At 41.2% G+C, this 17,615-nt stretch overlaps 1 protein-coding gene across 9 annotated transcripts in view; it reads right to left on the bottom strand.

The window, feature by feature from the left end:
• Nucleotides 1-17,615, bottom strand: part of GALNT11 (polypeptide N-acetylgalactosaminyltransferase 11) — a 51,417-nt gene that overhangs the window by 32,428 nt on the left and 1,374 nt on the right. The window contains exon 1 of one of the 9 annotated variants that reach the window (XM_035699682.2): nucleotides 6,852-7,002. The exons of 7 other annotated variants lie outside the window; for them this stretch is intronic. The gene's annotated coding sequence lies outside the window, so the exon portion shown is untranslated. Of the gene's footprint in view, nucleotides 1-2,236; nucleotides 2,513-6,851; nucleotides 7,003-17,615 lie in introns of those variants that run through there. One more of the 9 variants, XM_035699683.2, reaches the window with a different exon arrangement.

The raw sequence follows: 17,615 nt of genomic DNA, 5'->3' as shown, positions 1-17,615 counted from the left end.
ATTTATAAGCAAATATATTACTGTCATGTTCAAGCCAAGCAGTACCTTAACGCTATACAAAAAAATCAAGACCACCTAATTTCAACAGTATGAAAATAGGCAGAACAAGTCAGAGTTATTATTAGAAAAGGTACCAAAAAAAAAAAAAAAAAGCTCTCATTGTCCAATTTCACAAATTAAGTAAAGGTCTTTGTGATAAAAACAGGAGACTACTTTCCATTTTGTCCACTGCATGATCTTAGGTTCCCTCTTGGCTACCAGGAACTATGGGTGAAATGAAAAAGTTTTCTTAAGACCTCACCCATAGGATTTGGCCAATTCTCTCCAGATTTTTCCCCGAATACCTACCCCAATCCTAACCACAACAACCCAAACATCAAGAGTCCTTGCTTCCTGAACTGTAAAATGTATTAACTCTTAACAATTCTATCACGTAGATATTATTTTCCTCAAGCTATTATTATGATAATTCTCTAGAATATTTTTACATAGTCAATGCTTATAATAAATTAAATAACTTATAAAAATGCGAGAAATTTTTAAAATCAGATCATTTATTTTATTTAATTAAACAAAACAGTCTTCAGAAACAACAAAGACACCATCAGTTTTCAGATAGGTCAGGAAGTTAACACTCAAATATGAATAAAGTACAAAGCAATTAGATACCTGTTATTTAATAAAAATAACATGCTCTTAACTAAAGTTAAAACATCCAAACAAAAACCAAAAGATGAAATTTTAATCTAACCTATGCTAACAAATAACAATAATGTTTTTCTCCTTTGCACTGTCTGCTATTCCTTCTATAGGCAATTACCCATGGCCTCAATGTCCAAGCCTGAAAGCCTTTAATAGGAGGGTCAAAGCAAACATTTAAGGTTAGTTAATACAAAACAACTAGTGAACAAATTCTTTCAATCATAAACTTGAGCAGTTAATAAAGCCAAAATTTCAGCAGTTAGATGTTAACATAATACATTTTTCAAAAGTTAAATGAATAAAAGGCTAACCAGCTGTGTACAGGACTTTCCAGTGAGACCAGGCAGTCATGGTCTGGTAGCTGCTAAGGGACAAGTGCCTTGTAAGCAGAGGGTCAGGGTTTCACCAAGGAGGTACAGAGGCAGCAGTCTGGGGAGAAGTACATACAATGTGCTGATTAGAAATGACAGACCACAGACATAAGCCAGGCAAGGAGAAATGTAAGGACGTGGAAGAATGAATGCAGCAGGATAAAAACCTGTGCAGGGCCGAAGGACCTGAGGTCGGTCCTTGTAGGGCTGAATAATTGTTGGAGTTATACTAAAGAGAGTAACATGGAAAGACTGACTGAATGAGGTGGCTGGAAAATGAGATACCAACACTCACATTTTGGAGAGGTACAGTTAATGACAGAGGAATCCTTTCCAGATACATGAACTGGAGATGTCCCAATAAACAATGTGCCTATTGTGTAAGAGATACTATATATACCATAAGCAACCTGCCCAGAAGATAGGGGTCGTTTCTGTCTTTTCAAACCCATTATTTTACCAAGCAAAGTGTCAAGTACTAAAAATTACCAAGATTTATTTGTGTAATTCAAAATTACTCAGTGTATTTCTGTTCCAGAAGAGGTTACAGGATCTTGATTCTGTGCAATGTAAAATCTTAAGAGATGAGTATGATATATAAGATGAGCACAGCCTGGGGAACAAAGGTCCACTGTCAAGAGGAGGGGAAGGAGGAAAAGACAGCTAACCACCTTAAATAGTTTCATTAGACCTTGTCATTATTAAGCAAAATGTTCAGTATGCCAGCAAAAGCCCCAAATCTTCCATTCTTAGTCTAAGATTTCTTAATGATAAATTTGAAATCACTGCAAATTTTATAAATCAAGAGACAGTTCCATATAATTCCATGCATATCCATTTGAAAGCCTAGAAGAATAAGTTTTAAGAAAATATAACTTACTCAAATTAACTCCAGTCCCAACAGAAACGCAAACTAACCAATTATCACAGAAGAACATCATAAGAGGTCCTCAAAACAACAACAAATCAAGCCAGAGTTTCACTAGTCCTTTAAAGATCTTGGTATTAGTTATCTACTGCTATAAAACAAATTACCACAAAACAACACACATTTATTATCTCCTAATTCCTGAATGGCAAGAACCTGAGCACAGCTTAACAGGATCCTCTGCTCAGGGTCTGGCAAGACTTCAAATTAACTGTCAGCCAAACTCCATTCTCACCTGGAGATCAGATTTCCGAAGAACTGCTCCCAAACTCATCAAGTTCGTGGTAGAATTCATTTCCTTGTGGCTCTATGACAAACGGGCCCTGTCAGTTGGAGGCCACCCTCACACCCTAGCAATTATTGGCAATTCCTTGCCATGGGGGCATCACGACACAGTCCCTAACTCCATCAAGTCAACAATGAGGAGTCTCTTCCAATCTGAAGATGGAGTCAGTCAGTAAGTCTATTTAGAGAGCGAGAAAGCCCCGGCTTGTGCACATGCACACAAGTAGGGGAGGGGCAAGGGAAGAGGGAGAACGCATCTCAAGCAGACTTTGCACTGAGCTCTGAGCCCAATGAGGAGCTTGATCCCACAATCCTAAAATCATGACCTGAGCCAAAATCCAGAGTCGCACGGTCAACCAACTGAGCCACCCAGGCACCCCAAGATGGAGTCTTATATAATATAATCACAAGAGTGACATCCCATTATCTTTGCTATATAACCTAAGCTAACAAGAAATTGACCTTCTATCATCTCTGCCATATATGCTGTTGGTTAAAAGCAAGGCCTAGGTCCCATTTTCACTTATGTGGAGAGAATTACACAAAGTGAGGGCAGAAGGTGGCTGGAAATCTGGGGATCACCTTCCAATCTTGATAGCCATAATGAAAAAGGACCAACAACCCTACAGACCATTCACAGAAACAGAAATACAACTGGTTCTTAACCCTGTGGGAAAAAATGCTGAACCTCGCTCATAATAAGGGAAAATAAGCAAAATAAGCCTTCACTGAGATACCATTTCCCACCTGTTGGATTTATTAAAATCCAAAAGTTTGACAACATAGTCTGATATTGAGGCTGTGGACAAACTCTTATAGGTCTCTACCCAGGGCAATTTGGCAACATCTACTAAAATTATGCATGCATTTACCCTTTGACCTAGCAATATCACTCCTCAGAATTTATACCATGTAAAAATGGGAAACAATGTATGCACAAGGCTACTCATTACAGGATTATTTCTAATAAGCAAAAGGCTGGATTCAATCCAATTGTCCATTAATGAAGGACTGGTTGAACAAATTAGGAAACCTCCACACAATAAAATATGCAGCTGTAAAAAGGAAAAAAAAATGTCTCTACCTATTACTATGGTTTTATCACTACATATGTTGCCAGGTGAAAAAAGTAAGAAGGAGAAGAGTGTACATAGAATGCTATGTATCCATATTCGTATACATAACTGCTTATAAACCAAAGGATGGATGAAGCAAAGGAAGGACAAAGCATAATACTGAGTTGGTTTCTAGCATTCTGCCATAAACCATAATATATATATATAGAGAGAGAGAGAGAGAGGGAGGAAATACAATGGAAGGGCAGGACTAAAAAGCAGACTTCACATTCAGAGGTAAAGACCAGCCCTGGTCTTTACCTACGCAATCCAGAAAACTATAAAGATATGCATATAAAATATGTAAGCACAATTTAAACACATATATGCTTTTTAGTCCACTCAAAAACCAACTGATCATTGCTACCACTAGCATCTAGTGTTGTTTTATCAAAAACGCTTTCTGGCAAACTACAGAGGACACAAAGGTCCAAAATCTCATGAGATCTCACTCAATTTAAACTCCATTGGGGGGTCTAGGTGGCTCAGTTGGTTCAGCATCTAACTCTTGGTTTCGGCTCAGGTTATATATAATCTCAGGTCACGAGACTGAGCTCTGTATTTGACCCTGCATTCAGGGGCAGTTTGCTTACAAGTCCCTCCTTCTCCTTCTCCCTGCCCCTCCTACCACTCACGTGCACATACATTCTTTTTTTTTTTTTTTTTATTTATGATAGTCAGAGAGAGAGAGAGAGAGAGAGAGAGAGAGAGGCAGAGACACAGGCAGAGGGAGAAGCAGGCTCCATGCCCTGGGAGCCCGACGTGGGATTCGATCCCGGGTCTCCAGGATCGTGCCCTGGGCCAAAGGCAGGCGCTAAACCGCTGCGCCACCCAGGGATCCCGTGCACATACATTCTAATAAATAAATAAAATCAAAACAAAATTAAAAACTCTAGCATCATTATCAATTACAGTGAGGAGTATTTCTCAATAGCACAATTGTCTGAGCTAAGAAAACCCATTTTGAGATGTTTTCCATAGTCCTCTTCTACTAACAAAGAACGCGATACACACCAGCTACTAAACTATGTTCCATAAAGTAGTTAAATTACGTAAGGTTCACTAAGACAATGCCTGTTACACAATGTCACTTAACATGATACTTTAAACCATTCCATTAATCTTTAGTCATAGCCTATTAGATGCACTAAACAGTACATTTTGCTTCTGAAAATCATTAAATAATCCTCAAGAAAAGACTAACCCTGGGAACACATTAAAACTCTGTATTTTAGACATCATGCAATGTAGTGGGAATATTTTTAGCTCTGCTACTATCCTAAAAAAAGAAAAAAAATCAGAAAACATAAAGTTAAAGGAAAAAAAAACCTACCTGAAATCTCATCCTGCTAATTTTTTTTTTATATATTCTACTTATTTTGAATCTTTCATACCATCTAAAATGTTACACTGTTATCGGCAATTGCAGAAAAATAAACAATAGAACTGGCTTAGTGGCATCATCGATAATTTTCTGTTGACTTTCCTTTATTTAAAACATTTTCCGTGGGGACCCTGGGTGGCTCAGTGGTTAAGCGCATCTGCCTCTGGCTCAGGGCATGATCCCGGAGTCCCAGGATTGAGTCCCATATCGAGCTCCCTTCAGGAAGCCTGCTTCTCCCTCTGCCTATGTCTCTCTCTGTATATCTCATGAATAAATAAATAAAATCTTTAAAAAAAAAAATAAGTGTTAAGGCTTTGAATAAAATATGGCCTTTCCTTTTAACCTCAGACGCAAAAGGGGATATTTTAGCACATTAAAAGGAAAGCTATTTTAATTCCATTAATTTGTCAAAAACTTGAGAATAAAATTTAAACAATGAACAAGTATTCTAGGAGCACAATCGGAAAACCTTTTTCCTTTGCCAATCTCTAACTAGTCTGAATTCATCTGCCCAACGTCCAACTTCTGTTATGACAGGAGTAATGAGATCATAGTACCTAACTCACACACAACACAGCTTTCGTTTGCCTTCAACAAAAAATAATTTTTATAACGTTTAAGATTTGAGAGCGAGTGAGTGAGCATGTGAGCATGCCGCGCATGAGCAGGGGGAGGCACAAGGGGACAAGCAGACTCCCTGCTGAGTGCAGCACCTGACTCAGCTCAATCTCAGCACCCTAAGATCATGACCTGAGCCAAAGTCAAATGCTCTAACAACTGAGCCACCCAGGCACCCCTAAAATGTCTATTTTTGTATGGCAAGTATTTACCTTTCCATAGTTTCTGGCTATTTTCTTGTTGGTCTGTTCTATATTTCAAGTTGTCAAACAGCAAACATCCATTAGCTTTTTCCATAAGAGACACATTCATATTTTAAGTGAGCTCAGTCATGTGAGTACAAATGTTGATTTACAACAGTGCCCTTCCCACTGTGATTTTCCTGTGAAATTACCAGGTGATGACAACACAGAAAACATTTCTCATTCCTTATCTACCTGAAAGATTACTGAAATAGGAAAAGGTTCAGAGCAAATTCCAGACATTATATGCTTTCCCAGGAATAACCCTGACATCCCTCAGGCATTTATGAATCTCCTCTCAATAACAAAATCAAAGAGAACATAAACAAACATAGTGTTTATTGTCTATATACTATACTTCAAATGCAGAGGAAAACCACATGGTAATGTTAATGGGAGAAAGCACCAAATTTAATTAAACAGGAAAGAAGGAAAAGGAAACTAAATGGACAGCTAATATGACAAAGCATGTAAACCAATCTTGGAACACCTGCTTGGTCAGAGGCTGACCATTATGCTTTAATATACTCTCTGATCAAATGCCCAAGTAGAAAGTAGCAGCTCTCCCTGGTTAAGGCTTGGGGAAGACAATGGGGAGAAAATGCCCATAGCCTCATGAGGGGCCTGCACAACATACACATATGTCAGGGCATTATGAAAGTCGAGATCTAACTACATACTCTACTGTATATAGTTATAGTTTATTATGATCTCTCATATTTTAATGAATTCATTTCTGGCCCCATGTATCTGATCAAGATCAGCAGATGCAATCAGGAAATGCCCTGACAGCAGCTTTTCCTCAATCCCAACAAAGAGTCGGTATCACATTAATGCAGGAGTCATAAAATCAAATGCAGTCAGAAACTAGGCAGATAAATAGATGTATCAGCCAGGGAGGAAACAAAAGCGTGGCAAGGTATGTCCCCCCCCCTCCCCACCTAAAGAAAGTCAAATTTAAAAACTGCAGAAGTTCAGCTGATTAGCCTCTAGACTGCAACTCCTCAGGGGTGTATAGAATGAATACGCAGCCCCCACAATTATGAAAACTGTTATTTCTTGTTCCCATTTATGCCCATAAAAAGAATTAAACCCAAAGTACATCAGATGAAAATGAAATAAGTGAACAGGAAAAAGGATGGTTACTAGAAGGTAAGCGTTCTGAGATATCCAAATAACTAAGGAACTAAATGGCTTTAAACATACCCCCTATAAAGAGGCATCTGTGTACCCACGATCCACATGGCCTTCTACAGCCAGCTTCGTTTCTGGACCAAGGAGTATGAGGAGAGCTGACTCGCCTTAAACCACGACTAGTGAGTGTGTCACTCTGCTAGTGTGTCGGGAGTCTCCTGGAGTGGACAGTGCTGACAAAGTAGCTTACGTAGACAAGTATGCAAATCAAAACCAACAAAAACAGAACAAAATACTAGTCCTGAATGTAAAACAGAGAGAGAAAAAACAAATCTTTTTTCCTCTTGATCTTAGAGTAATTAGTAACTTGCTTTAAGAACATGCAGCTAGGAAGGGGAGTAACTGAGATCTGAATCCAGGTCATCTGAGGTCAGACCCATGTCCTTAAGCATTTTGTTATACCACCTGTAAGGAAGAGGCCAGTGATCTCCTGGTTGGCATCCTTTAAAAAATAGAAGTCATCCAGTAACTTACTTAAACATAAATTTATGTTTCCCACAAGATTAAAGATATGGGTACCCCCTGCCCTTGGAGTTACCTAAAACAATCGTATGTCCAGGTGTCTGTGAGTAGTACTAGTCCCCCCTTGTTCTCCAAAAAGAGCCCTCGCTGGCACCCCAAGCACACTTCTGTTCCTGAGGTGAGCATGCCCTTCACCTGGGAGAGGCTTTCAGATAAGGGGGTCCAGGGCAAATAGGGGAGGAACTACCTGTGACCTTAACACAGAAGGGCTGGGGAGAGGCTCTTGTTCCCACCTGACATTCCTGTCTGAATTTCCTGCATTACAGAATCATTTCTTTAAGCCTGGAAAGCTTATCTTGTTGATCATATTTTCTTATCTCCATGGATTTCAATCCAAATAGCAGTTGTATCTTTTCTTCTAATCAAAATCTTTGGAACCCCAGAATAAATTAAATAAAAGTAATAAAAGACCATGTAATTCTTCATGTGAGAGAAACATTTATCCTCAGCAGAATGCTGAAAACTACTGCTAAAGTTGGAAAGGGAGGAAGGGAGGAAGGACAGCAGGCAGGCAGCAAGCAAGCAAACTTACTCTAAGGAAAATGAATCCTAGACTATGACCTACAAGCAGAAAACTTTTTTAAAAACACCTTATCTCCCACTTGGGGATCTGTTTACTCCATGGACTGGTATCTTGCCAGTTTTCAAAGTTCTCAGCCATCTTCTCTTCAAATATTCCCCTACTCTATTCTCCTCTGCTAGGATTCCAAACACACGTTGCACTTTCTCACTACATATTTCTTACAATCTTCAGTTTTCCAGAATCTTCCTCTCTCATACTTCATTCAAGGAAGTTTCTTCTGATCTTTCAGTTCATTACTTTTCTAATCTATTAATCCACTGAATCCTCAATTTGAGTTTTTGTATTTAGATCTAGTATTCAGTCATGTCTTTTTCAAATCTGTTCTGTCCCTTTGCTGATTCCTTACGGAGATGTTCAAGTTCAGCTTTTATATCCATAAACATCCTAAACAATATTTTATAGTCGGTCTGCTAATTCCAGCATCTAATAACGTGGCTGTTTCTATTGCCTGTTGCTTGTGTGGGTTCTTGTTCAGGTTGTCTTCTGGTGCACCTGGTTACGCTGATTTGATTTTGTGGGGGCTCTATTTGAAAAATCATCCCAGAAACAACCTGAGACTTAAGATGTTATCTTCCTCTGGAGAGCATCTTCATTTGCTTCTGTTAAGTGTCTACCACCAGCAGCAATCTGAGAAAGGAGGTATACTAAACTCCCCACATGACACAGAATTTCATTTCAAGCAAGCATGGTATACACTCAGTCCACCTGAATTTCAGCCTACAGCCTTTCAAGATTCACCAGGATCCTCACCCTGGACTCCAACTTCTCTTCCCCTACTGTGTATGTCAATACACTGCTTGGCCTTTCCATAGTATAGCAAATACCAAGGACAAGAGCAGCCCCAAGCAAGGTGTTCATCTCTCTGGATTTCTATTATCTCCCAATCTCAATCCAGTAATTCTTTACTATCTTGTGAATTCTCTGACGCTTTTCAGCATTGACTGGTTTGGACTAGGATCCCCCATCTACCATTACCAGAAGCACAAGGCCAGGGTCTAAGCTACTGCTATTCTATTTCAAAGTGAACAAGGCTAGGTATCACCAAAAAGAGAACATGAAAAAATCATGTGACAGAATCTTGAGCATTTTTTCAGAGAACTCATTTCTGAGTGCAATCTGCCACCTCAAGGGGTTTAGAAAGCTGACAAACCAACTAATCAATGGGGCAAATGGCCAATTTATACCACAGCTCATCCTGTTGGATCAAGCCATGGGAAATCACTACAGCAGACACTGTCATTTGCACATCGTCCCAAGTCTTACCATCCTGCACAGGTCTGACTTCCAACTACCAGCATCTGCATCTCTGGCCCCTGGAACCAACCTGCCCATATACAGGGCAGACCCAAAAGTATATGGGAACATGTACCTTCCTTCGGGCAGCCTTCAACAACGGTGGGGAAAAATATCTCAGCTCCCTTCCATGCTTGCCCTGGAGGTAACTCTGACATTTGGATTCTACACCGGCTCTCAGAGTTCTCCAGTATGAGTCAGCTTTAGTTGCCCACAGTAGAAAATAGCTTGAAATCTGTACCTTTTTCTAACTTACTCTCCTATCTCTCTCACTTCCTCTTCTGCTACTGGTGTGTCCTGAGATTACCTCACAAATAAAATAAGGTGAATTTAAATTTTTATCTCAGGATCTGCTTCTGGAGAAACCCATACTAATAAAATCAAGTTTCAGGAGAAAAGAAACAGCTTGACAAATTCTTATATATACTAATTTTTTATTTCTAGGTAGAAAATTTAATAAAGACAGGGCCTGCATAGCTTTCACTGCCTATAAAATGCAAAATAGTGCATATGAAAAGTTTTTCTGAAAAGCTGCAAGATATTTTTTATAGTTGCAAGAAAAGAACATTTGAAAGTGATAAGCTTTTCTAAGGAAAGCAAAAGCTCTTGGGCAGTATAGCTTGAAATCATTATTAACTAAGTGATAAATATGAAATATCAAATGTAGTCTGTATAATCAAATCTAGATATAATACCAGAGTCCTGGATCTATGCATATAGTTAGTTCACTTAAGATAACAAGTCATAAATCCGAAGTTAAAAAGAGTAACTTCTGCTTCCAGTTCCAACATGAAAACTTATAAGCCATCACTCCCATTCTTACAAGAAAAAGCTGGACAAACTGAAAATCAATGACACTTCTGACCATCAAAGAACTGCAGTTACAGGGTAAACTGCCATCCCAAACCTAGAGACACACAGCTAAAACCTTCTTACCTGGAACAGAAGCTAGAGCCACAAACTGGTACTGCAGACTGTGTGACCTGGCATGAGAGTGAAAAACTCTGGGGAAGCAGTTGAGGCGGAGGCCCACAGACTTCGTGGGCTTCACCTCCAGGAACCCTACCAGGTCCTCGCAGTGAAGGTGGAGATACAGAAAGGTCCCCTCTGACTCTGACAGGGGGAGGGGGAAGAGTAATCATTGTGAAACACCTTGGAGCTGTCTCCAAGGCAAAGGCATTGGCTCCAGGGGAAGACAACTGTCAGAGCTTTCTTAGAGTTGGGAAAGCACATTCTCTCACTCCAGCCCTTACTAGCCTTCCAGGAAACAGGCTGGGAACTCCCACAGCAAGGGAGGGAGTAGGCTGCAGGGGGAGAAAGCTACACCACTGGCAAACACTTGGGAAGGACATATCTGCATATTATAGAACTCTCACCCTCCCTAAAACGTGACCACCACACCAACAGGCTCCAAATATAATCAAGGTAGGTTACAGCTGAAAGAGCTGCAAGATGCAGACTCTCGGGATAAGGGTACTCAGAAAATCCCAAAGTCAAAAGGGCAGATAAAAACAAGGACATTATGGGATGCCTCGGTGGCTCAGCGGTTGAGCATCTGCCTTTGGGCCAGGGGTTGATCCTGGAGTCCCGGGATCCAGTCCCACATCGGGCTCCCTACATTGAGCCTGCTTCTTCCTCTGCCTGTGTCTCTGTCATGAACAAATAAAAAAAAAAAAGAAAAGAAACTTGGATCTACACAAAGAACTTAGGAGAAGAAAACAATGAGATTTTTTTTTAATTATTTTTTATTCATGAGAGAGACACACACAGAGTGAGAGAGGCAGAGACACAGGCAGAGGGATAAGCAGGCTCCACGCAGAGAGCCTGATGCGGGACTCGATCCAGGGTCTCCAGGATCACACCCTGGGCTGCAGGTGGCGCTAAACCGCTGCGCCACCGGGGCTGCCCGATTTTTCTTATTTTTAATTGAGCTAAAAGAAACTGTTCAAAGTAACATATGTCACAATACACGGAGTGATCCTAGCATACTGGTAAGTGAATGAATGACAACAATGTCACAGGGATGGGAGGGGAAAAACTGAATGGTCAGTATTAATGAGGTACCTGTACAACACTGTCTGCAATACACTGTTACATGAAGGCAGATTCAAACTAACTAGTTTAAAAAACACATCGTAAACCACCAAAAATTTCTTTACAAGAAGTATGACTGATTTGTTATGTGGAGGTAAAATAATGGTCCCCCAGTGATAACCATATCCCTGGAATTAAAAGTTGCTAATCACCTGACCTTAAAATAGATTGTCTTGGATTATCTGGATGGACCCAGTGTAACCTCAGGGTCCTTAAATGCGGAAGGAGGAGACAAATGAGATCAGAATGATGCAATGTAAGAGGAACTCAACCGGCTATTTGTTTTTTTTTTAATTTTATTTATGATAGTTACACACACACAGAGAGAGAGAGAGAGAGAGAGAGAGAGAGGCAGAGACATAGGCAGAGGGAGAAACAGGCTCCATGCACTGGGAGCCCGACGTGGGATTCGATCCCGGGTCTCCAGGATCGCGCCCTGGGCCAAAGGCAGGCACCAAACCGCTGCGCCACCCAGGGATCCCTCAACCGGCTATTCTGGCTTTCAAAACCTGGAAGAGGGCCAAAAGCCAAGGACTACATGGTGTGCTGAGAAGTGGAGCTGGAGTACAGAATTAGGAATGAGGGGGCGGGGCAGCAGATCATTTCCTCAGCACCAGAGCTCTCATTTCAGGGATGTGAAACCCCCCAGCATCCTTTGGAATGAAGGTGCAGGGTTTGTTTTTTTTTTAAGATTTTATTTATTTATCTGAGAAAGAGAGAGCAAGCACAAGTGGAGAGCAATGAGCTGGGGAAACGGCAGTCCTACATCTCAGGTTACCAGGGAGCAGAAGAAAGTGGGATAGCAAGCAGCTATTATTTATAAGGTGGTTGTGGCAGAGGTCGCTAACTTCTCCCAGGTTCACTTGAAGTGGTTATTTTAAATCATGCTCCGGGAAACACAAAGCAGGAACTTGTGGTGGACATCCTCAACTCAAGGCCTTACTTAAATGTCCAGACTCTGGGTATGAGTAGGGTTATCCTAAATGTAAAATGCCTAGGCAGCACCTCAGAAACACAAAAAACAATTTTCCCTAAAAGGTGCTTTTCTCAAAAGTTGTTTTTCTCATCACAGTTGATCCCGTGATGCCCAGAAATCAATCTTTAGAGAAAATCATAGGCACTATTTGGACAGTGGAGATAGTAAAAGCCACTGAATGGTTAAAAGGTCACCCAGTGCATGAAACATCTGTGCGAAGCAAAAATACCAATCGGCAATATCAATAGACAAAAGTTAAAATCCTGTCTGTAACCATTCTCTCCAATTGCTGGGATTCAGCGGAGAAAATAAAAGCCCTTGGATAAAGGTTAAATTAATACCTCATTAACAACCATGAGTGACTTCAGTATTTTCATGGATATGAATGTAAGAAATATAAATATACAAACCTGCGGCTTTAACAACTGTAATACGACCCTTTGAATTAGTTACATGTATAGATAATTAAATTCTTCATATAAAAGTTAAAAAAAAAAAAGCCCTGGGTGAGATCATGGATTACTTGTACCTGTTCAGCCTTACTGATTTGTTGTTGTACATCCAATACAGTGGCAACTAGCTTAGTCCATCTGAGGGGTAGCGGCAGACTCCTAATATGGTGAGGATGAATACCACCATACACTTCTGACATGAGGCAGATCGGAGGTCCTGTTCAGCAATTTTTAAGGGTGGTCCCAGGGAGATTAAAGTACATTGGTATGAACAGACAGGACTACCTGGGGGCTGGCATGTGTTAGGGGTTGACAGAAAGAGAAGTACACAGACGTGTGAAGGCTCCAAGGCACTGGGCCCACAGTGAACACCAAATGCTTGATCAAGGAAGCTGAAATCAGTTGGGGATCCCCCTGGATGGCTAGATCACCTAGCCCAAGACTGGGGATTATGTTCATTGGGATGAGGTGAGGGTCATATTCATCTGTGTAGTGCTGCTGCCGGGCCGGATATGGAGGATTATAAAGGGCACGTGGGGGTTTCTAGCCAGATGCCACAAACTGCATTGCAAAGTATCCTGCATGGGAGCCACTAAACATCACAGAGTGGCCATGTAAGCTGCAGGGACATGTGAGGTACCTTCTGTTGAGCAAATGGGACAGGGTCAATAAATCAGCCACTAGGCCACTAACTCTGGAAACATGCCCAGGAATTACGGTGGCCCAAGAAATGAGCTTCAATTTCAGCCTACTATATAAAAATATTAAGTCTATGGGAGGGCGTGAACAGCAGAATTGTAGAGCCCTGAGTGGTGATCATGGGGAAGGGCCCCGTTGGGGTGGCACAGGGAAGTGCTCAGAAACACAAAAAACAATTTTCCCTAAAAGGTGCTTTTCTCAAAAGTTGTTTTTCTCATCACAGTTGATCCCGTGATGCCCAGAAATCAATCTTTAGAGAAAATCATAGGCACTATTTGGACAGTGGAGATAGTAAAAGCCACTGAATGGTTAAAAGGTCACCCAGTGCATGAAACATCTGTGCGAAGCAGCTGTGGTTCTGGAGGGCATAGAGGGGGATGCTGTGGATGCTGTGGTAGTGGCAGCACCTGTATCTGTTAAGGGGGCCTCCCAAAAGAAATTAAATTCACTAATTCTCAGTAGGATCCAACATGGGCCAGTCCAATGGGTACAGAAAAGGCAAACAACTAAGCAAAGGGTTTAAAGGCGTCCTCTAAAAGTTGTGAGACTCAACACACGTCTTGGCCTTCAAAGCTTACAGGTGCAGTGGAGAGCAGCATGGCAATCCAAGTACCATCTCACATTTGAGCAGCAAGCACTGCAGTAGTGAAAGTGTCCTATGGTACACATATAGCGCTGCAAAATGTCATTCAATGGGACTGTCACAAGCAGTCAGTTCAGCATCCAAATCCTAGAAAGTGCTTGCCATCAACAGCCACTATGTCTCCTTGGTGTCATCTCTCCTTACTGGAAGGCTGTGGAGGCAGTACTCAATACAAGGTTGGGTCCTGTGATGTTGTGGGCTAGGATGTTGCCATCTCCAGTGTTGTCACAGGTGGAGGGAGCTCCCTCAGCGATGGCTCTCCCAAGTAGGGGAATTGAGAGGCAGGAGATCTAACAGGGTCACGTAGATTTGGGATGCCCTGATTAAGGTTTGTTTGCACCACTGGGAGCATTAACAAGTACCACAAATTTTCAATAAATTTGGGGGGGTCCCCAGAGGCACACCTCACAAACAACTGAGTGGTGCTATCCTCTGTGGCATAGGAGGTCTCTACCAGTGAAGAGTAAAGGTTAGAGACACACATGAAGCCTTGTTTTAAAGAAAATTTATGGATCCCTGGGTGGCTCAGCGGTTTAGCGCCTGCCTTTGGCCCAGGGCATGATCCTGGAGTCCTGGGATTGAGTCCCATGTTGGGCTCCCTGCATGGAGCCTGCTTCTCCCTCTGCCTCTCTCTCTCTCTCTCTCTCTGTGTGTGTGTCTCTCGTAAGTCTGAGAAACTGTCACAGCCAAGAAGAGCCTAAGAAGACAGGATCACTGAATGCAGTGTAGTATCCTGGATGGGACCCTTAATTTTTTACCTAGTGTCCTTAAACAGATTAAAAAAAAAAAAAAAGAAAGAAAGAAAGAAACTAAGGAAATCTGAATAAATTCTGGATGTTAGTTAATAACAACATATTAGTACTGGTTCATTAATTGTGATAATTGTACCATACTAATGTAGATTGTTAATAACAGAAGAAAATGGGCATGGGACATAAAGGAATTCTCAGTACTACTTTGCAATTTTCTATAAATATAACACTATTATAAAACAAAGTTTATTTTAAAAAGATCAGAGAGGGGGGGATCCCTGGGTGGCTCAGTGGTTTAGCACCTGCCTTTGGCCCAGGGCGTGATCCTGGAGACCCAGGATCAGGTCCCACATCGGGCTCCCTGCTAGGAGCCTGCTTCCTCCCTCTGCCTGTGTCTCTGCCCCTCTCTCTCTCATGAATAAATAAATAAAATCTTAAAAAAAAGAAAAAAGAAAAAAGAAAAAAAAGACCAGAGAGGGCTGCCTGGGTGGCTCAATCAGTTAAGCATCTGCCTTCCACTTAGGTCATGATCCCAGGGAACCTGCTCCTCCCTCTCCCGCTCCCCGTGCTTGTGCGCGCTGCCAAATAAATAAATAAAATCTTTAAGAATAAACAAATAGATGAAGATAAGGGATTAGCGGAGCACCTGGGTGGCTCAGTTGGTTAAGTGTCCGACCCTTGGTTTCAGGCAGGTCACGATCTCAGGGTCATGAGATTGAGCCCCATGTTGAGTTCCACGCTCAGCAGGAAGTCCGCTTGGGATTCTCCCTCTCCCTCTCTAGTCACTCTCCCCTTATGCCCATGCACACACATGTATTCTCTCTCTAGAATAGAATAAATAAAATCTTTAAAAATGAGAAAGACTAGAAGTCAGAATGAATTTTTTTATACAGCTAAAATAATCTAATCCTATGACACCTGAGATTTGCTTCAAATTAACCAACAGGAAGTAAGACAAGTGGGGTCACACATGAAAAAAAGACTATGAAAAACTTGAAGAAAATTTCTTTTAGAAGCTGATGTTTAAGCTTGGCTTTAAAAAATTAGCTTTCAATGGCCAAATGCTGAAAAATTTCAAGGAGAAAGTTCAAGTCTTGGAAAATTGCAACACGTATTTGTTTTTAGTTTTCCAAATAGAAGAGCAAGTAGAACTCACTGTAACGAATAGATTGGCTGGTTAAGACTGCTGGAAGGCAATTACTTCTATGAAGACAGGCTGGGGCTCTGACTCTGAGGATGAGAATTAACTTGTTCTGCATGCAAAATAAAACTAGCGTCTTTAAGCAAGTGTATCTTAAGAAAATTCTAGCAGTAGTGTATAAAATGGTTTGGGACAGAGGAAAAAAAAAAGCTAGAACCAGTAAGTCCAGTTAGAAAAATTCTAGTAAGGGAAGCCTGGGTGACTCAGTGGTTTAGAGCGTGCCATTGGCCCAGGGCATGATCCTGGAGTCCTGGGATCAAGTCCCACATTGGGAACCTGCTTCTCCCTCTGCCTGTGTCTCTGACTCTCTCTCTCATATGAATAAATAAATAATATCTTTAAAAAAAGAAAAATTCGGGCAGCCCCAGTGGCATAGCAGTTTAGCACCGCCTGCAGCCCGGGATCGAGTCCCACGTCGAGCTCCTTGCATGGAGCCTGCTTCTCCCTCTGCCTGTGTCTCTGCCTCCTTCTCTCTCTCTCTCTCTCTGTGCCTCTATGAATAAATAAATAAAATCTTTAAAAAAAAAAAAAAGGAAAGAAAAATTCCAATAAGAGGCAATCATGGGGAGCTCCCCTCTTTGCTGGATGAGATGCTGCCCAATTCATGACTCGTTTAACAAAGCCAATTAGACAAAAAAAAAAAAAAAAAAAAGAGGCAATCATGGCTCCATCCAGAGCTGTGGAAGTGAGTGGCAGGGAGGGTCAGAGACAGAACCGTCTGCACTTGTCACTTCGTCTGCACTTGTCACTTCGACAGGACATGAGTCCCTAAGGGAGAAAGGGAACAAAACAACTCCCAGCTTTCAAGTCTTGGTGACAGGGAGCAGGGGGAGACCACGCTTGAGAGGATTAGCAGAAAAGGAATTTTGTTTTGGATATGCTGCACTGTAAAGAAATTCAAAAGAAAGAAATTGAAAAAACTTGAAATTCAAATCTAAGCCTCAAAGAGTAAAGTAAAAATGAACACCAAAATTTTAGTTCAAGTTCCACAGAAATAATAGAAGAGGGCTTAAGTAATGGATTGGGGGGCAAGAACCGAATCTCTGGGGACATGTATGTTTAAAAAAAACCTGTGGAAAAGGAAGTGCTTATAAAGGACGTGAGAAAGATCACAAAATTGAGACCTTATAAGAGGGTGTACTGACCAACAACATAAGGTGTCACAAAGATTTAGAGGTCAAGCCAGCAGGAGTTGAGGTGGGGCCATCAGATGTAGCCACTGCTAGGCATGAAGGTCTTAAGAAAGAAGTTTTAAAAAATGTGAAAGGTTAGAGGCTCACCATGTATGAAATTTGAAAACACTACATGAAAAAAGCCCAACACAAAAGAACAAATATTGTATGACTCCACATGCATGAGATATCTAGAGCAGTCAAATTCAGAGAGACAGGGCCTGGGAGAAGGGGGAAATGGGAAGTTATTGCTTAATGGTTCCAGAGCTTTTGCTTGGAGTGACTAAATCGTTTTGGAAGTAGTGGGGTGATGACACAATACTGTGAAAGTACTTAATGTAGCTGAATTGTGCACTAAAAAACGGTTAAAATGATAAATTTCATGTTGT

The sequence above is a fragment of the Canis lupus genome, chromosome 16 (assembly GCF_003254725.2).
Source record: "Canis lupus dingo isolate Sandy chromosome 16, ASM325472v2, whole genome shotgun sequence".
NCBI classification, from domain to species: Eukaryota; Metazoa; Chordata; class Mammalia; order Carnivora; family Canidae; genus Canis; species Canis lupus.
The sequence above is the reverse complement of the archived record's forward strand: the minus strand, read 5'-3'. Positions and strand labels throughout refer to the sequence as shown.